Raw genomic sequence first — 21306 nt, 5'->3', positions numbered from 1 at the left:
TTTTTTTTTTTTTTTTTTTTGAGACGGAGTCTCACTCTGTTGCCAGACTGGAGTGCAGTGGTACCATCTGGGCTCACTGCCACCTCCGCCTTCCAGGTTCAAGCAATTCTCCTGTTTCAGCCTCCCGAGTAGCTGGGACTGCAGGTGTGTGCCACCATGCCCGGCTAATTTTTGTATTTTAGTAGAGACGGGGGTTTCACCATGTTGGCGAGGATGGTCTCGATCTCCTGACCTCATGATCCGCCTGCCTCCCAAAGGGCTGGGAGTGCTGGGAGTATAGGTGTGAGCCACCGCGCCTGGCCTGTGTAAGCACTTTCAAAGCCATGAACTAAGCGTGAAAGTGAGGATCCAGTGGAAGGGCATATTTGCCAGCTAACAGGTAATAGGAACAGAAGTTAAGTCTTACAATTTCCTCTGAGTTTATTTTTTTATTTTTTATTTTATTTTATTTATTTATTTTTTTTTTGAGGCAGAGTCTTGCTCTGTCGCCTGGACTGGAGTGCAGTGGCCAGATCTCAGCTCACTGCAAGCTCCGCCTCCCGGGTTTACGCCATTCTCCTGCCTCAGCCTCCCGAATAGCTGAGACTACAGGCGCCCGCCACCTCGCCCAGCTAGTTTTTGTATTTTTAGTAGAGACGGGGTTTCACCGTGTTAGCCAGGATGGTCTCGATCTCCTGACCTCGTGATCCGCCCGTCTCGGCCTCCCAAAGTGCTGAGATTACAGGCTTGAGCCACCGCGCCCGGCCGATTATTTTTTTAAATTTTATATTTATTTTAAAGAGAATTGCTAATCTTCTCTGTATCATTCCAATTTTAGTATATGTGCTGCTGAAGTGAGCACATTATTTTCTCTTGGAACTGAAGAAAATGTTTGTCTTTCCTGACAAACTGGTATGAGCTCTTTCCTCAGTTATTTACAACAACATCACAGTGCATTTTACTTTTTTCTTTGTCTAAAAAACGAAAAAGCCTGGGTTCTCACTATAACTTTTTACTCTCCTCCTCATAAGTTTTTCATTGTTTAACTTTCATTTTAACTTTGTTATTATTTAATGTTTTTAAATTCAGGAGACATACACGATACAAGTGATTAAAAGAAATAAATAAAAATTGAAATTCTTCAGGGTCCACCTTTCTTGGAATAATAGGTCTGAAATATATTTTTCAATTGGAATTTTTTTTTCTGATTATCAAACAATCTACTTGTTTACCCTAAAAAAAGGAATAAAGCAAAAGACATAGTCACTGCTAACACTGGATTGACTTCCTTCCCCCTCCACCTTTTTTCTTTTTTTTTTTTAGGACTAAACATGCTCTACATGGTATTCTACTATATGGATATACTGTAATTCATTTAACCCATCTATTAGTGAAAATTAAGGATGTATCCTTTTTTTTCTCTAGAAACAATATTGCAGCAAACAGCCATATGTGTGTGTGTGTGTGTGTGTGTGTGTGTGTGTGTGTGTGTGTGTATGTGTCCTTATTATTTGTCCTGTCCTTTTCTGAGGATAAATTCAAAAGATAAACGTATTTAAAATTTGAATATATATTGCCAAACTAGAAAAGTTCTATGATCCTACCAATAGAGTGTACGAGAATCTCTATCCACAGTCTCACCAATACTTACATAATGTTTTCCTCTTAGATGTTTCCTGTTTCGTTTTTGAAGGTAACTTCTCTTCTCCTGCACCAGCGCTTTCAGAACTGCGCAGCACAGCAAGCCAGGCTTTTTTTTCAGAACAGGCATTTCCTAATGGACTGTGTGTGTGAGAAGGAGGGCTGGAGGATTTGGATTTGCTCACCTCTCAGCAAGAACGAAAGCTCATACCTGGCAGGTGTGCTAGTTGTATATTAAATATTAAATATGAATTGAGCCTAACTATTGGCCAGGCCCTATGCCACATGATAGGGATATGATGGTGAAAAAAACAGCTGGTCTCTGCTCTCAGGAAGTACACATTCTCATGCAGTATTTTCTAAGGCATTATCTTCTATCTTGACCATGTGATGGGGACGAAGAGGTGCACCTTTCTAACTTGCATGTGTTTGATTTTTGAATTCAATTTTTTTTTTTGTCCATTTGTATTTCTTCCACTTTTTAACATAACTACTTTTTGGGCTTTTCCTTCTTTCTCTTTTGGATTTGTAAGGGTTAAATGCATTAATCCATTGCCATTGTAACAGACACCAGCCCCTGTCTTTGTCCTTGGTAGCGGCTCTGATTTTGTTTCGGGACAGTGTGACCATGGTGAGTGGAGCTGGACTCAGTGCCTGGAGTTTGAGGAGAAACCGGAAGCGGTGCACTGAGCCCTGGCCCCAGCACCGAGTCATGTGATCTCACAAATGCACCGTTGACTCTTACAGGGCCTCTATTTCCTCACCGGAGAATAAAGGCACTAAACCAAGATAATGCTTTTGGGTTCCTTCTAGCTCAGGTGGTCTATGGTATTTAGGAACGTAAGAGCACAGAAACAAGTTTAACAATATTTATAGAATGTTTGCAGTGCAAGAAACTATTCTAGGCACTGAGAAAACACTGGAAACTAACACACTGTCCCTACTTTTAAAGAATTCATGGGCCGGGCGCGGTGGCTCAAGCCTGTAATCCCAGCACTTTGGGAGGCCGAGGCGGGCAGATCACGAGGTCAGGAGATCGAGACCATCCCGGCTAACACAGTGAAACCCCGTCCCTACTAAAAATTTAAAAAAATTAGCCAGGCGTGGTGGTGGGCGTCTGTAGTCCCAGCTACTCGGGAGGCTGAGGCAGGAGAATCGTGTCAACCCGGGAGATGGAGCTTGCAGTGAACCGAGATGGTGGCTCCAGCCTGCACTCCAGCCTGGGCAACAGAGTGAGACTCCATCTCAAAAAATAATAATAATAATAATTCATGATGGCCGGGCACAGTGGCTCATGTCTGTAATCCCAGCACTTGGGGAGGCCAAGGTGGGAGGATCACTTGCATCCCAGGAGTTGGAGACAGAGTGTGCAACATAGTGAAACCCTGTCTCTAGAGAAAATAAAAAATTAGCCAGGCATGGTGGTGCATCCCTATAGACCCAGCTACTCAGGAGGCTGAAGCCCCATTGCCTGAGCCCAGAAGGTCGAGGCTGCAGTGAGCCACAATTGTGTCACTGCACTCAGCCCAGGTGATAGAGTGAGGCCCTGTCTCAAAAAAGACCAAACCAACACAAAAAAGAATTCATGAGCTTGTACCGGAAATAGAGCTATAGACATGAATGGATTTTCCAATGCACAGAACTAGAAAAAATTAATTATCAATTTTTTTAAGTGTTATCTTTTGGCCAGGTGTGGTTACTCACACCTGTAATCTCAGCACTTTGGGAGGCCATGGCAGGTGGATCACTGGAGGCCAGGAGTTAGAGACCAGTCTGGCCAACATGGTGAAACCCCATCTCTACTAAAAATACAAAATTAGCCAGGCATGGTGGTGGGCGCCTGTAGTCCCAGCTACTCGGGAGGCTGAGGCAGGAGAATCGCTTGAACCCAGGAGGCAGAGGCTGCAGTGGGCAGTGATTGCATCACTGCACTCCAGCCTGGATGACACAGCGAGACTTTGTTTCAAAAACAAAATAAGTTATCTTTTTATATTGAATATTGACAATGAAAAGAAAATATGTTATCTTTCTTATACCATTGACAGAAATTGATAACATGTGGGATTGAAGACTGACATGAGTGAAACAAAACTTTTAAAGAACATACAAAAGAATGTCCTCAGAACTTCAGGGTATGAAAGAACTCCTTCAGGCACAAGAAGCACAACTCATAAAGAAAAAGATAGATTTGACTACATTAAAATTAATTGCTTCTGTTTATCAAAAGACACCATAAAAAGGAGAGTATCCTGACTAGGTGCAGTGGCTCATGCCTGTAACCCTAACACTTCGGGAGGATTGTTGTAGTCCTAACACCAAGGCTGGAGGATGGAGCCCTGGAGTTTGAAACCAGTCTGGGCAACATGGCAAGACCGTGTCTTGACAAAAAATAAAAAATTAGCCAGGCATGCTGGAGCATCTGCACTCCCAGCTCCTCAGGAGGCTGATGCAGGAGGATTGCTTGAGCCCAGAGTTCAAGGCTGCAGTGAGCTATGACAGCCATTGTATTCTATCCTGGGCAACAAAGCAAGACTCTGTCTTGAAAATCAACCAACAGGCCAGGCGCAGTGGCTCATGCCTGTAATCCCAGCACTTTCGGAGGCTGAGGCAGGTGGATCACCAGGTCAAGAGATCGAGACCATTGTGGCTAACATGATGAAACCCCGTCTCTACTAAAAATACAAAAATTAGCTGGGCATGTGTTGCGGGAAGTCAGGGACCCCCATTGAATTATCGGACGCGGGTTCCCCCGATAGCATGGTGGCACGTGTCTGTAGTCCCAGTTAGTCAGGAGGCTGAGGCAGGAGAATTGCTTGAACCTGGGAGGCGGAGGTTGCAGCGAGCTGAGATGGCACCACTGCACTCCAGCCTGGCGACAGAGTGAGACTCCGTCTCAAAACAAAACAAAAACAAAAAACAAACAAACAAACAAAAAACCCCAAACCAAATCAAAACAAAAACACTTGGCAAACAAGCTGCCTGTTATAAAGTTGAAGACGCGCATCCTCCCATGGCTCAGCAATTCTACTCCTGGGCGCAGGCCCTGAAGATAGCGGGTAAATGTGCGCTAGGAGGTATGGACAAGAATGTTCACAGCAGCATTGTTTCTGAGAACAAAGAACTGTAAACAATTCAACTGTCCAGAGGAGAATGGATCAATAAATTATACTCATAGAGCAGTGAACATGAATGATGCAGGACTACAGGATCAACATGGGTAGGCTGGGCGCGGTGGCTCATGCCTGTAATCCCAGCATTTCGGGAGGCCGAGGAGGGCGGATCACTTGAGGTCAGGAGTTCAAGACCAGCCTGGCCAACATGGTGAAACCCCCATCTCTACTGAAAATACAAAAATTAGCTGGGGGTGGTGGTGTGTGCCTGTAGTCCCAGCTACTTGGGAGGCTGAGGCAGGAAAATTGCTGGAACCCAGGAGGCGGAGGTTGCAGTGAGTTGAGATCATGCCACTGCACTCTAGCCTGGGTGACAGAGCGAGACTCCATCAAAAAAAAAAAACAAACAAACAGGCCGGGCGCGATGGCTCACGCCTATAATCCTAACACTTTGGGAGGCTGAGGTGGCCAGGTCACGCGGTCAGGAGATCGAGATCATCCTGGCTAACACGGTGAAACCCTGTCTCTACTAAAAATACAAAAAATTAGTCAGGCATGGTGGCGGGCGCCTGTAGTTCCAGCTACTCGGGAGGCTGAGGCAGGAGAATGGCGTGAACCCAGGAGGCGGAGCTTGCAGTGACCCGAGATTGCACCACTGCACTCCAGCCTGGGTGACAGAGCGAGACTCCGTGTCAAACAAAACAAAACAAAACAAAACAAAAACAAAAACAAACAAAAAACAAAGTGGGTGAATCTCCCACGATTTTTTCATTTAAAAAAGTTAGAGGTAATATATACAGTATTATATCACTTATATAAAGATCCAAAATAAAACTAAATAATACAGTGTTTAGGGATACATATAAAAGTAGAAAGAAAAGAAGGGAGTAGTAAACACCACATTCAAGATAGTGGATATTTCTGAAGAGTTGGTAAGGAGAGGCAGTCAAGGAGGAATTCACAGTGGGGTTCAACAGAGTAGGTAATGTTCTATTCATAACACCGGTTGTGGGTATGAGGCACACACACAGGCACTTACAGAGGCTTTTGGGGGTGGCAAAGGGGGAAAAGGTCATTTCTTGGATGAAGGGACCCCAAAGCCTTGAAACAACATGGTACACCTGGGAAACTATAGGCAGTTTGTCACTACTTGAACATAAAGTGTGCAAAGAGGAATGATGAGAAACTCCCTCGACATACATTTGTAGAACGTGCACTAAGAGCCGGGTCCTGTGCTACACCCTGGCACACGCAAGTAAAAGGGTCAGTTCCCGCCCTTGAGCTCACACTCTGTGGATGGACAGACTAGTAAGTGCTATGGTGGGGAGGGTACAGAAAGTGTATGGAGAGAACAAATAAGGAGCCCAAATCCAGAGGAAGGTTTTCTGGAGAAGAAGACATTGCAAAGGATTTTGAAGAATTGGTGGCAGTGATCCTGCTGAAGACCCCAGGAACACTGATCCCAAAACAGGGAATGGTGTGTACTGGTAAGAAAATAGAGTAGAGGCCGGGTGTGGTGGCTCACACCTGTAATCCCAGCACTTTGGGAGGACGAGGAGGGCGGATCACCTGAGGTCAGAAGTTCGAGACCAGCCTGGCCAACATGGTGAAACCCTGTCTGTACTAAAAATACACAAAAAAATTAGCTGGGCGTGGTGGTGGGCGCCTGTAATCCCAGCTACTCAGCAGGCTGAGACAGGAAAATCGCTTAAACCTGGAAGGCAGAGGCTGCAGTGAGCCGAGATCACACCACTGCACTCCAACTTGGGTGATGGAACGAGACTCTGTCTCAAAAAAAAAAAAAAAAAAAGAGAGAGAGAAAAGAGATAATACAGTAGGTCAGGTCAGGGTAATGAACATTGGCATCCTTTTTTGGTCACTGTTTGGACCATTGTTTGGAACTGTGCCAAAATTCGTAGGCTGAAGTTCTAACCCCAACGTGACTGTACAGTATTTGGAGATAGGCCTTTGAAGAGGGAATTCAGGTTTCAGTGAGGTCAGTGGGTGGTGCGCTAATCCAGTATGACTAGTGTCCTCATAAGAGGAGCAGATACACCAAGGATGTGCACAGGCAAAGGCCACATGAAGACACAGTGAGAAGGCAGCTATCTGCACGCCCAGGAGAAAGGCCTCAGGAGGCACCAAACCTGCCAACACCTTTCAGCTCCTGAACCTTGAGAAAATACATTTCTGCTCTTTAAGTCACCTAGTTTGTGGTATTTTGTTATGGTAGCCCTAGTAAACGAATACAATCGTCCTGCTTTGAACACCTGAATTCCTGGGGAATCCTCCAGTTAGACAACAGAGTCAACCTGCCACTTTCTTTTTTTTTTGTTTTTAATTTATTTTTATTTTTTATTTATTTATTTTTTTTATTATACTTTAAGTTCTAGGGTACATGTGCATAACGTGCAGGTTTGTTACATATGTATACTTGTGCCATGCTGGTGTGCTGCACCCATCAACTCATCAGCACCCATCAATTCATCATTTATATCAGGTATAACTCCCCAATGCCATCCCTCCCCCCTCCCCCCTCCCCATGATAGGCCCCAGTGTGTGATGTTCCCCTTCCCGAGTCCAAGTGAGCTCATTGTTCAGTTCCCACCTATGAGTGAGAACATGTGGTGTTTGGTTTTCTCTTCTTGTGATAGTTCGCTAAGAATGATGGTTTCCAGCTGCATCCATGTCCCTACAAAGGACGCAAACTCATCCTTTTTTATGGCTGCATAGTATTCCACGGTGTATATGTGCCACATTTTCTTAATCCAGTCTGTCACTGATGGACATTTGGGTTGATTCCAAGTCTTTGCTATTGTGAATAGTGCCGCAATAAACATACGTGTGCATGTGTCTTTGTAGTAGAATAATTTATAATCCTTTGGGTATATCCCCAGTAGTGGGATGGCTGGTCATATGGTACATCTAGTTCTAGATCCTTGAGGAATCGCCATACTGTTTTCCATAATGGTTGAACTAGTTTACAATCCCACCAACAGTGTAAAAGTGTTCCTATTTCTCCACACCCCATGAGATACCATTAAAAAATCAGGAAACAACCTGCCACTTTCAAAACAGGAAGCTGACGTTGTCTCTCCCAGGCCTCACACACAGGGAGGACTGTGACCCAGGGCTGGTCAATGAAAAGCACCGTCCCCAGACTTGGTCTCAAGCCACAACAGAAGGAGCAGCAGTTGCCCAGAATCCAGCAGAAGCGGCAACAATGGGAGAGGCATGTTGATGCCCAAGGCTCAGTGGCATGGCTCGGTGTCCTGAGTTAATGATGGTGCAGGCTGTGATGTCTGGAGTGGGTGGCAGAGGCATATTATCTTCACTGGACTAGTTCTAGTTGGTGGGTATAGGCCTTGTCACTGTCTTCATGGACCCCAAACCTCAATCTCTACCCTCCTGGTGATCTTGGGAATTACCTAATTGACTTTTTGTAATTTCTTAAAAATCAAATTTTGCTGGGCACAGTGGTTCACGCCTGTAATCCCAGCACTTTGGGAGGCCAGGGTGGGCTGATCACGAGGTCAGGGCGCCAACATGGTGAAATCCTGTCTCTACTAAAAATACAAAAATTAGCTGGGTGTGGTGGTGCGCGCCTGTAGTCCCAGCTACTCGGGAGGCTGAGGCAGGAGAATCGCTTGAACCAGGAAGTTGGAAGTTGCAGTGAGCCGAAATGGTGCCACTGGACTCCAGCCTGGCAAGAGTAAGACTCCGTCTCAAAAAAAAAATTTTGCCAAGCATCATGGCTCACACCTGTAATCCCAGCACTTTGGGAAGATGAAGTGGAAGGACCACTTGAGCCCAGGAGTTCCAGACCAGCCTGGGCAACATTGGGAGACCTTGTCTCTGAAACATATAAATAAATAAGTAAACAAATAATCAAATTTACTCTGGTATGGTTTACAAATTAAAATATACCTATTTTAAATGTGTAAGTTGATAGGTTTTGATGAATGTCTACACTTGTATAATTATCACTACAATCAAGATGTAGATCAATCCCATCATCCCAAAAAGTTCCCTTGTACCCCACTGTAGTTAGTCCCTCCCCACCCCCTGTCTAGACAATCACTGCTAATGTTTACCGTCACTACAGATGAGTTTTGTGTTTTCCAGTATTTGATAGAAATGGAATCATACAGTATATACTCTTGTGTCTGGCTTCTTTCATTCGGTGTAACATTTTTAGAATTTGCCCATGTTACCTTTTTAATTGCTGAGTATTGTTCTGCAATTTGTTTATCCTTCTACCTGTTGATGGACATGTGGATTGTTTCCAGTTTGCGGCTACTATTAATAAAGCTTCTATGGACACCTAACAGCATTTCAAGGAATACTTTTCCTGCTTAGACTAGCCAGAGTTGGTTTCTGGTGCTTGTTAAAGGCCATGGCTGAAATGGTTTGTATGATTGGAGTTTTGGAGGTGGCGGTGAGAGGATTAAAGATGAGGTTGGTGAGAAAGGCCACCGACTGTTCTTGTGAGCTGGAAACAACGGGAGGACACTACAGACACTACAGTATTTTGAGTCTGGAAATGAGTGACCAGAATGGCTTTTAAGTTTTTTGTTTTTGTTTTTGTTTTGAGACAGAGTCTTGCTCTGTCACCCAGGCTGGAGTGCAGTGGTGTGATCTCGTTCACTGCAACCTCTGCCTCCTGGGTTCAAGTGAGTCTCCTGCCTCAGCTGCCCAGGTAGCTAGGAAAACAGGCACCCACCACCACGCCTGGCTAATTTTTGTATTTTTAGTAGAGATGGGATTTCACCACATTGGCCAGGCTGGTCTCGAACTCCTGACCTCAAGTGATCCACCCGCCTCAGCCTCTCACAGTCCTGGGATTACAGGTGTGAGCCTCCACGCCCAGCCCTAAGATAGTTTTTAGTAGCAGAGAGAGGCTAAGTTGGAGAGAGTGAGACTATGGCAGGGAGACCAGTTGGATGCCATTCGGAGTAATCCAGGCAAGGAAGAAGAAAGGCCTCAATCAAGGAAATGTCCCTGGGGTTTGGAAGGAGGGTACAAATGGAAGAGTTGTCACATGAAAAGAGTTCACAGGATTTGAGGGTCAATTAAATGTCACGATTATGAGACAGGAAGACTTTCAGAAGGGCTCCCAGAGGGTAGGCTGCCAAATCAAGACATTAGGAAGCAAATTCTTAGAAACCTGGGTGTTCTGGGGTTTGGGGGTTGTAGCTGGGTGGAGTACATTTTTTCCTTACTATGTAATAAAAGCAGGAAGGGGGGCAGGGGTAGAAGGAAGCAGGAGCAGCAGAGTTCACTCACACACAGATCCAGCAATAAGGAACCCAATTAAATTGTGGTCTGGGTCCCATTAGCCTCAACCTACCTTCTTACCTCAACCTCTTGGCTTGTTAGATATAAAAATGGTCACATTTTGAAAGTGGAAAATAGGCCGGGCGCGGTGGCTCAAGCCTGTAATCCCAGCACTTTGGGAGGCCGAGACGGGCGGATCACAAGGTCAGGAGATCGAGACCATCCTGGCTAACACGGTGAAACCCCGTCTCTAATAAAAAATACAAAAAACTAGCCGGGCAAGGTGGCGGGCGCCTGTAGTCCCAGCTACTCGGGAGGCTGAGGCAGGAGAATGGCGTAAACCCGGGAGGCGGAGCTTGCAGTGAGCTGAGATCTGGCCACTGCACTCCAGCCTGGGCGACAGAGCGAGACTCCGTCTCAAAAAAAAAAAAAAAAAAGAAAGTGGAAAATGTCTTTCAATTTAATTCCACCTATATTTAGTGAACACCTACTATGTTTCTGATCTCTGTGCTAGGTCCTAGAGTTACAAAATGAGCCTAAGCACCTGAGTTTCAATTGTGAAGGCTGGGCATCAGAATCACCTGTGAGACTTACGTCCAGGCCCCACCCCTGGAAAACGGATTCAGGAGGTAGGACCCACTCATCTATATTAAATCAAACAAAATAACCACAGAAAATGATATAGACAGTTGTGTTATATGGTTGTAAACCACTGATGAATCAGGCCCTGTCATCTGTATCTTATCCTAACAGCCACCCTAACAGGTAGGTATCATCTGTTAGGTAAATATATGCATATGCACAAGTAATTATAGAAGCAGAATCATACTGGGAGAAGAATATATCTATTTATTCAATATTTATTAGGCACCTGGTGCTATGGTTTGACTGTGTCCCCCAAATCTCATGTGTTGGAAACTGAATCCCAGTGTGGCAGTATTGAAAGGTAGGGCATTTAAGAGGTGGTTGGATTGTGAGAGCTCTGCCCTCATGAATGAATTCATGGGTTAATGGACTAATGGCTTAATGGATTAATGGGTCATCAAGAGAGTGGAACTGGTGGTTTTCTAAGAAGGGGAAGAAAAGAGGCTGAGCCCAGTGGCTCACGCCTGTGATCCCAACACTTTGGGAGGTCAAGGTGGGAGACTGTTTGAGGGCAGTAGTTAAAAACCAGCCTGGGGGACACAAGGAGACCATGTCTCTACAAAAAAATCAGAAGCCAGGCGTGGTGGCTCACGCCTGTAATCCCAACATTTTGGGAGGCCAAGGCAATGGATCACTTGAGGTCAGGAATTTGAGACCAGCCTGGTCAACAATGTGAAACCTCATCTCCACTAAAGTACAAAATTAGCCTGGCATGGTGGTGCACACCTGTGGTCCCAGCTACTTGGGAGGCTGCTGCAAGAGAATCGCGAATCGCTTGAACCCAGGAAGTGGAAGTTACAGTGAGCTGAGATTGTACCACTGCCCTCCATCCTGGGCAACAGAGTGAGACTCCATCTCAAAAATAAATAAATAAATAAATAAATAAATAAATAAATAATTAGCTGAGTGTGGTGGTGCGTATCTATAGTCCCAGCTACTCTGAAGGCCTAGGTGGAACAACAGCTTGAGCCCTGGAGGTTGAGGCTGCAGTGAGCTGTGATCACACTGCTGCACTCCAGCCTGGGTGACAGAGTGAGACCCTGTCTCAAAAAATGATTAGTAGTAAATACACTTTGAAAATGAAAAAAAAAGAAGAAGAGAAAAACCCGAGCAAGCATTAGCACGCTCAGCCTCTCACCATGTGATCCCTTGCCCTACCTTGGGGACGCCACAGAGTCCCCACCAGCATGAAGGTCCCCCCCGCCGAGAAGACCTTGGACTTCTCAGTCTCCATAACTGTAAGAAATAAATCCTTTCCTTTACAAATTACCCAGATTCAGGGATTTTGTTATAAGCAACATAAAACCGACTAAGACGCTAAGAGTATCAGGTGCTGGGCTAGGTTCTAGAGCTACAGAGATGAAATGAATACGACATCACTGCTCGGAAGGTCTGGCAACTATACAGACATAAAAATCTCACGTCGTAATACGGAACCGAACCCTGTTCCAACAGTTATGTACAACGGGTGACGGAACAGCCAGACTCCCAAAGTCACATCACTGTGATGGGAAAGTACCTGAGGAGATTCCATTTTAGCCAAATTTTAAATAATAAAGAGGAGTTCACCAGGTCCACAAAAGGGAGAAGGCCCATTCAGGCTGAGGAAACCTCATGTTCCCAGGTGGGCGTGAGAGAGGCACGCTGAAACAAGTGAGAGAATTCAACTCCTTCATGGATGGATGAACCTATTTGGAGTAGACAGACCGGCAGCAAAGAAGGCAGGAAAGGTTGGCAGGTGCTGGATTCTGAAGGGACCTTATTTATGAAATTAGAAATTCAGTGTTTGTCCTACAGACCTGTGGTTTTCAAACTATACTCAGTGGAGCTGTGAGTGCTCCTTGGAGTCCACACAGGGGTCATCTGCGGGTAGGCAGTGGGGCCAGGTGGGCAAGGCTCTGGGTCTCCCATTCCTGTTTCAACCTCACCAACTTTGCTTTTACTTACTTTATGGTTGGCATCAGTGAAATGCTTTTTCTTTTAAATAAAGGGTTTCACAGTTGGGGAGAGTTGAAAAATCATAGCTTAGGCAATGACCAAGCCTTGAAGAATTTTCAGCAGGAAGGCGGCATGAGTTTCCAAGGTGGAAAGACTTGGAAACAGTGGCAAATGCTGAGGAGACGTCAGGAAAACAAGTACTGAAAGTGTGCTTTGGGTTTGGCTATTGGAAAGTGACCTTCCTGAAACAGTTGGTAGGGAGTAGGGGTGTTGGAGAGAGCGGAGAACAGAATGCAGAGGATATGGGAATGAATGGGAGGAGAAACTGCGGAGCTAGGGAGTGGAGACGGTGCTCTTAAAGCATCTTAGATAAAAAGCAACAGAAGGAAATTTGGCAATAGCCAGGGGGAATTTCTCTAACTCACAAGTGCCCCTTCTTAGCTAAGCGATTTCCCGACTACCAGGTCACAGGGACAGACTCTCAGGAGCCACGTCGGTACACAGCTGCCTCCTTGACTATGGTTGATTGGCCTTTGGTGGGGGTGCAGCATCCAAGCTGGGCCGATACTTTCCCCAAGAAATTCAGATGTGGGGCCTAGAGAGAAAGCCCATCCTCTCTGGTTAGTTGGGGAGTGTTGGGAGCCGCTGCCCGGAGACTCAGATGAAGTAAGCTGCAGATGTGCAGATGGGCAGGCAGGACAGTGGAAGGAGCTGCTGGCTTTACAGGCCCCCGTTCTAAATCCTTCTCAAGGTTCAAGGAAAGCCAGCCATTTGGGTTCTGGGTGAAACTAGCCCAGCAGGAACCCTTTGTTTTCATTAACTCACATCGTTTCTCTTACAACAAAAATAATCCTTTCTGGTACAGATGGTTTTCTTTCCCTTTTTTCCAAAGAGAGAAGAATGGTCAGTAGAGAGTTTGAAGATATAGAGAAAGAGTGGATAACTGATAGAGCCATTCTCCAAAAAGAACAGAGGGGAGGAGTCCCTAGAGCACAGATCAGGAGTGGCAGAAAGAGACGCTACCTTCCCCTGGGATGGGTGGGTAAGAAGTGAGAAAAGTGCGGACATAGATGAGTATGTGGGCTGGGGGTAGAAGAGTGTTCCTAATGACTCTTATTTTCTTTTTGAAGACTCAGTGTTGTCTACAAATCATGAGTGGGGTGGGGCACATTTGCTGGGAGACTTGAGGAGAGTGGCAAGGTTTGAGAACAGCTGTTGTGCCAGCGGGCCAGGGATCTGGTCACACATAAATAATACAAAGGCAGTTGAGGCCAGGTGTGGTGGCTCACGCCTGTAATCCCAGCGCTTTGGGAGGCCAAGGCGGATGGATCACCTGAGGTCAGGCATTCGAGACCAGCCTGGCCAACATGGTGAAACCCCATCTCTACTTAAAATACAAAAATTAGCTGGGTGTGGTGGTGGTGGGCGCCTGTAATCCCAGCTACTCAGAAGGCTGAGACGCAAGAATCACTTGAACCCGGGAGGCGGAGGTTACAGTGAGCCAAGATTCTGCCACTGGACTTCAGCCTGGGCCACAAGAGCAAAACTCCATCTCAAAAAAACAAAAAACAAAAAAGACAGTTGAGAATCCTAAGCATGTGCTGGTGAATGCAGTGATAGAGTCTCCATAAAAGCCTTCACTCATTTGCCTACCTATTCCCCCTTAAAATACAAATCAGGCCATGGACAGCAGCTCATACCTGTAATCCCAGTACTTTGGGAGGCTGAGGCAGGGAGGATCCCTTGAGCTCCAGAGTTCCAGACCAGCCCTGGCAATATAGTGAGATCCATCTCTACAAAACGTACAAATATTAGCCAGGTGTGTGGCATGCACCTGTAGCTCCAACTCCTCGGGAGGCTGAGGATGGAGGATCACTTGAGCCTGGGAGGTCGAGGCTGCAGTGAGTTATGATCATACCACTGCACTCCAGCACAAATTAGATGATATCATTCCTCTGTTTAGATTTTTTAAATGGCTTCCTACTGCTTTAAAATAGAAATTATTTCTAATCTTGCTCAGTAACTAGGAGAGGGGAAAGCAGAAGGAAAATGTATGGATCGATCCTGAGCTGTGGGTATGAAACTGCCCTGAGGTGGAGGGTGAGACAGGGTGGATACCAACAGCCTGGAAGAAGAAAGGAATACTGGGGTGGGGATGGGAGTGGGAACGTGAGTATGAAGTGAATATACGGGAATGAGACAACTATAGACATCTGTGCTGAGCTTGTGCATGGGATGTTCTGGGTGAGACAACGGTACAAGATGGGAACATTTAAGGACTTTCTGAAGTGACATATTTTGAGATAAACTTTCCCCCCTTTCTATGAATAGCACTAGCTATTACCCAGTCACCCAGATCTGCAACCTGGAGTCATCAGAGGAGCTGTCTTTATTTTTTCCTCCTCCTCACATTTGGTTGGCCCTCAGATTCCTTCAATGTTATTTATTTATTTTTATTTAGCTTTTTGAGACGGAGTCTCGCTCTGTCACCCAGGCTGGAGTGCAGTGGCTGCCGTCTCAGCTCACTGCAAGCTCCACCTCCCGGGTTCACATCATTCTCCTGCCTCAGCCTCCCGAGTAGCTGGGACTACAGGTGCCCACCACCTCGCCTGGCTAATTTTTTCTATTTTTAGTAGAGATGGGGTTTCACTGTGTTAGCCAGGATGGTCTCGATCTCCTGAGCTTGTGATCTGCCCGCCTCGACCTCCCAAAGTGCTGGGATTACAGGTGTGAGCCACCGTGCCCAGCCCTCAATTTTATTTCTTAAACATCTCTTGCTTGCAATTGCATCAGTTGAAAATGTCCCACTCTCCATTAAAAGGCAAATAAGATTATGTCACTCCCATGATTCTTCTAATGACTTTCCTTCGCTTTAATATACACAGTCCTTAGCGTGGCGTATGAGGTTCTTTGTAACGTCTGTATTGATGTATCGATGGTGTACGATCCTTCCTGACACAGATGGTGTACGTATCAGAAATTCATTTCTTACTTCTTTTCTAAAGCCATATTCTCGATTTACAATGCTTGAAGACCATGTGTTTCTTTTGCTTCTGTGCTTCAGTCAAAATAGTTCCTTGTGACTAAGTCCTTTGATCCTTTGAAAGACATTACTCGCCTTTTCTTAGATCTTACTTTTTCAAGACTCTTCATATCTACAGAGATATGAGAACCCTAATTTCCTTCCTTAGTAGAAATGACTATCAGATTATAGTAGGCCCCTGTAAATACTCAAAGACTCCTGGAACAGAACTTACCATAGTCTGAGAGTTGTAGGGGGAAAAGATTATTTATTTCACCTATAAGTCTCACAGCCTATTTACTTATTTATTTATTTATTTATTTAGAGACAGAGTCTTGCTCTTGTTGCCCAGGCTGGAGTGCAATGGTGCAATCTCGGCTCACTGCAGCCCCCACTTCCTGGGTTCAAGCGATTCTCTTGCCTCAGTCTCCCAAGTACCTGGGATAATAGGCATGCGCCACCACGCCTGGCTAATTTTATATTTTTAACAGAGACAGCGTTTCACCATGTTGGCGAGGCTCGTCTTAAACGCCTGGTCTCAGGTGATCCCCCTGCCTCAGCCTCCCAAAGTGCTGAGATTACAGGCGTGAGCCACCACGCCCGGTCATTTTTTTTTTTTTAGACGGAGTTTCCCTCTTGTCGTCCAGGCTGGAGTGCAATGGCGTGGTCTCAGCTCACTGCAATGTCTGCCTCCCTGGTTCAAGCAATTCTCCTGCCTCAGCCTCCCAAGTAGCTGGGATTACAGGCAGGCACCACCATGCCTGGCTGATTTTTGTATTTTTAGTAGAGATGGGGTTTCACCATATTGGCCAGACTGGTTTTGAACTCCTGACCACAAGTGATCTGCCCGCCTTGGCCTCCCAAAATGCTAGGATTACAGGTGTTAGCCACCGTGCCCAGCCTCTCAGAGCCTATTATAAGGTCTGGCCAGAATAAATGCTCAATGAATATTATTGAATGAAAGAAAAATGAGTGAATGTTGATGTTACCTTAGTTGATGGTAGAAGTTGGGGTACAAGACTGTGAGTCAGGGGCTGAAGTCCTGGATGAATGTGAGTATTAAATAGCTGTCTTTTGTGGGGCTGAGCCATCAGCATCTTCTTACAGGGAAATTGCCTTGACTACTAGTCAGCCGTCCTGCAGCCCCCATCCCTGTAGAAATGATTAGGTTGAATGTTTCCATCCCTCTATTGGCTTGCCAGGGACCCACTACTTGTGTGGCCCGATATGAAAAGATGAGCTGGGCTAATGCAATTGTCTCCTGGGATCTGGGAGTTGGGAAACAGATTGAAGCAATTAACACCAGGAGCCTAAGTTGGAAGGCTGTATAAAGAATTGTCAGCTGGGCACTGTGGCTCACGCCTGTAACCCCAGCACTTTGGGAGGCCGAGGTGGGCAGATCACTTGAGGTCAGGAGTTCGAGACCAGCCTGGCCAACATGGTGAAACCCTGTCTCTACTAAAAATACAAAAATTAATCGGGCATGGTGGCATGCGCCTGTAATCCCAACTACTCAGGAGGCTGAGACAGGAGAATCTCTTGAACCCAGGAGGCAGAGGTTGCAGTGAGCTGAGATTGTGCCATTGAACTCCAGCCTGGGCAACAAGAGCGAAACTGCATCTCAGAAAAAGGAAAAAAAAAAAAAAAAGAATTGTCAAGAAATATCTAGCAGAAGTTGCAGAGTGGCCCTGAAACTTATTTTTATAACCTGTGCAATGTTTTGTAATATTTTGAAAGGGTTGTCAATATTTGAAAACAGGGAGATTTCACATGAAAATCTGGCTGTTTGGCTTCTCTCTTTAAATCTGAGGTCTGGTGTGGCAGGAACTGACTGGAACTGAGGATACAGGGCACATGCTTTCTGTTTGTCATAGCCTCCACCACCCCATGCTGCTCACATCTGGAAAGTTTCATTGTTTTATATTACCTGCTGGGCATCTCTAGAGGAATCAGTAGCAATGATAGATTCTATGCAAACCAGGTTCACAGGGGAACAGAACCTAGAAGAAAGCAGAAAGGAAAGTTGATAGGGTTGGGCAAGTAGGAAAGAAAGAGGATACAGATGACAAGAGACAAAACCAGTTCTAACAGTTGCCTGAGTTTCTGCCCTCGTGAGTTCCAGCAGTGCCCACAGTCACCCTCATTGCAATTTCCTTTTCTTGAGATAATTTGCAATGCAATTAGCCAGACTAAGTCAGGGAGTTACTAGAAATTGTTGGATAACAGCAACAAGGAAAGTAAGACAGTGTAAGGCTCTTGCTGACTATGCATCCTGATCAAGGAGTACCAGGGAGGAGAGATTGAACAACCTCTGCTCAAGAGGCTGTATGGTCAACATTGTTCTCAGAGGAAATCAGCAGCTTTCAGGAAGAACTATGGCTGTCCAGGGTTCCGGAGGGTTTGTAGAGAGGGACTGAGAAGTCTGGGGAGAAGAAATTTGGAAGACTTTTAAGGTTTGATACTTTATATTCTTTTAGAGTGCAGACTGGGCCTAGTAAGGAACTTTTACTGTGTGTTGAATAGAGAGGTTTGTATTTCAGCCAAGAAAGCTTCCCGAGGGGGTGGCATAAGAGCAGTGTTTTACAGAGAAGATGAAAGGGAGATTGCTACACGGGCAGACAGAGTTACAACTGCAAAGGCAGAATTCTTAAGGGGAGGGAGGGCAGTTAAGCAGTTAGGATCTGGCGTCATGCAGCCTGTGTTTGGCCTGAGTCACCTGGCAATTTATTTTCATATCTTGGGACCTTGGTTTCCATTATTATACTAAAAATACAAAAATTAGCCAGATGTGGTGGCACATGCCTATAATCCCAGCTACTCAGGAGGCTGAGACAGGAGAATCACTTGAACCTGGGAGGAGGAGGTTGCAGTGGGCCGAGATTGTGCCACTGCACTCCAGCCTGGGCAGTAGAGCAAAACTTTGTCTCACAAACAAAACAAAACAAAACAACAACAACAACAAAAATGAGGATAATAATATTGTATTTCTTTTATTCTAAGACCCACTGCTCCCACCCCATCCCACTTAAATGTTTATTTAGGACCTATCTTACAACTGACACCCCAAAATGCTTGCTTTATCACAGGGCAAGGAAGAAAAATTGTGACAGTGTTATCACTAACTGGGTATATGCAAACTTAGCCATCCACAGAAAGATGTTCACTTGATAATTAGCTTAGTTATTTGCCTTTGTGGTGCCATGCAGTTGAATTTTAATTTGAACCCCAAAGTGTCACTTTAGGTATCTTCTAAAAGGCTACACTGTGGTGGAGTATTAAAATAATAAGTTATTGTATATGCAGATTAGCTGTCACACATCAGGAATGCAACCAAATGTAGTAGAGATTGCCAATGCTCTTGGTAAATCTGACACTGAAGTTACAATGTTGGGGAAGCTAGGCCTGACCACTAATGTGCTTGAGGACCCTGAATATTGAACAGTCAATAGTCTGTTTTTAGCTAACAAGAAAAGCTGTATAGATTCCAGGGATATACAATTAAAAAAAGAAATCAAGTGTATAAGCAAAGAATAAATGTATATAATGCTTCCATATTCTTTGAAATGCCTCAAAATTATACTGTTAATTTTTCTTTGTCCTTCCTTCCTTTCTTTTTCTTTCTTTCTTTCTTTCTTTCTTTTTTTTTTGATACAGTGTTTTGCTCTGTCTACCCAGGCTGGAGTGCAGCGGCACAATCACGGCTCACTGCGGTCTTGACTTCCTAGGCTTCAGGGACCCTCCCACCTCAGCCTCCTGAGTAACTGGGACTATAACTGGAACTATAGGCATGTGCCTGGCTAATTTTTTGTATTTTTTTGTAGAGTTGTAGAGACAGGATTTCACCATGTTGCCCAGGCTGGTCTGGAACTCCTGGAGCAAGGGATCTGCTCACCTCGGCCTCCCAAAGTGCTGGGATTACAGGTGTGAGCCACCATGCCCTGTCTATACTGTTAATTTCTAAAGATGCTAAAGAGATCGAGATATCTCTTGATGGGTTATGAAAAACAGTATGTCGCCGGGCGCAGTGGCTCAAGCCTGTAATCCCAGCACTTTGGGAGGCCGAGACGGGCGGATCACGAGGTCAGGAGATCGAGACCATCCTGGCTAACACGGTGAAACCCCGTCTCTACTAAAAACTACAAAAAGCTAGCCAGGCGAGGTGGCAGGCGCCTGTAGTCTCAGCTACTCGGGAGGCTGAGGCAGGAGAATGGCGTAAACCCGGGAGGCGGAGCTTGCAGTGAGCTGAGATCCGGCCACTGCACTCCAGCCTGGGGGACAGAGCGAGACTCCGCCTCAAAAAAAAAAAAAAAAAAAAAAAAAAAGAAAAACAGTATGTCATCATGCCATACTTAGCCAGATGGTCAGAAAGTTATATTAAGACTTTAGAAGGCTAGGTGTGTGGCTCACACCTGTAATCCCAGCATTTTGGGAGGCTGAGACAGGAGGATCACTTGAGGCCACGAGTTTGAGACCAGCCTGGGGAACGGAATGAAATTATTTCTGAGACAAACAGAAACCTTAGACAGTGAAAGTGAGAGAGCTTAGACTTAAGCCCTTTGATTATAGTACTGAAGAGGCAAATGGTACAATTACAATAGCCAACATTTACTGAATGATTGATATGTGGCACTGTGTTAACCGTACAACTTTATCACATCTGTGGTGCTATGTTCATTTTAAAGTGAGAAAGCTGGGACCTAAATCCAGGAGGTTTGCCTCCAGATTCTCACTCGGAGCCACTATGCTGTTAGAACACCCTACGTATGCATTTTTATAGATACGCCCATGCTTTTTAGTGTGCCTTAAAAATTATTCATTACATATAAGACATCCTTGTACTTTTTACAATCAATGGCATCTTAAAATCAAGGAGTATGGTAAACACCTGCCGTGAGGATCAGATGATAAGTATCTTCAAGTGCTTCTAGAAAAAGTGGATTAGAGGGGCAGGTGTTACAAGGTGAGTATGCTGAGCCTGGTCTTCAGAACCCCACCATTGCAGAACAGGTGAAAACCACGGGGAGCAGTGTCAGTAAGCCGGAGTGCTTTCTGCAGTTTTGAGAGGAGCTCCTCCACACGAAGCACCCTACCTCCCATAACCGCCTAAATCTTTCTATCTATGTCCAACCCAAACGGCAGCTCCTTCAGGAAGTGGTCTGTGGCTATATGAGAAGATGCACATGGGAGCAATTTTCAAATTATGAAGGGATGGAACCAATACGTGAAAGATGGATTTTATCACTAAAGTTATCCTCGCTCCTCTCTTGGCCTCGGTCTCTCTAAACTGAAAGGAAGAGGTGGCTTAGCCTATCTCTTCCTTTTATAATTTCTGCCTCTAACCTCTTCAGATTTCTGCCAATCTGCTTTGAAAACCAAATTTCCTTCCTCAGACCTGCAGGAGGCGGCTCCTCTGGGCTGGCAGCTCAGCAAGGCGGGGCTCGGGGAGCAGGAGAAGAGGCGGGGGCTCGGAGGGAAGCGCGGCCGCAGCCACGTGACTTCCTTCCCAAGGAGCCTCAGCTGCCGGCCTCCCAGCAACCGGTGCGTCCCGCCTAGCGACGCCTGCGCATCCCGGTTGGCCCTCGGGGGCGGTTGTGGCAAGGCGGTGCCCACGGTCGCGCTGCTCATTGGCTCGCCCTGCCGTCAATCAGACCCGTTGCCCGGGCGCCCGCAGGCGGTGCTGTCGGATGCCCCGCC

At 45.7% G+C, this 21306-nt stretch overlaps 1 pseudogene; it reads right to left on the bottom strand.

Annotated features, from left to right (window-relative positions):
* Positions 1-777: 777 nt before the first annotated feature.
* Positions 778-841, bottom strand: LOC111544386 (annotated as a pseudogene).
* Positions 842-21306: the final 20465 nt, after the last annotated feature.

Source organism: Piliocolobus tephrosceles, chromosome 2, assembly GCF_002776525.5.
Source record: "Piliocolobus tephrosceles isolate RC106 chromosome 2, ASM277652v3, whole genome shotgun sequence".
Lineage (NCBI taxonomy): Eukaryota > Metazoa > Chordata > Mammalia > Primates > Cercopithecidae > Piliocolobus > Piliocolobus tephrosceles.
The sequence above is the reverse complement of the archived record's forward strand: the minus strand, read 5'-3'. Positions and strand labels throughout refer to the sequence as shown.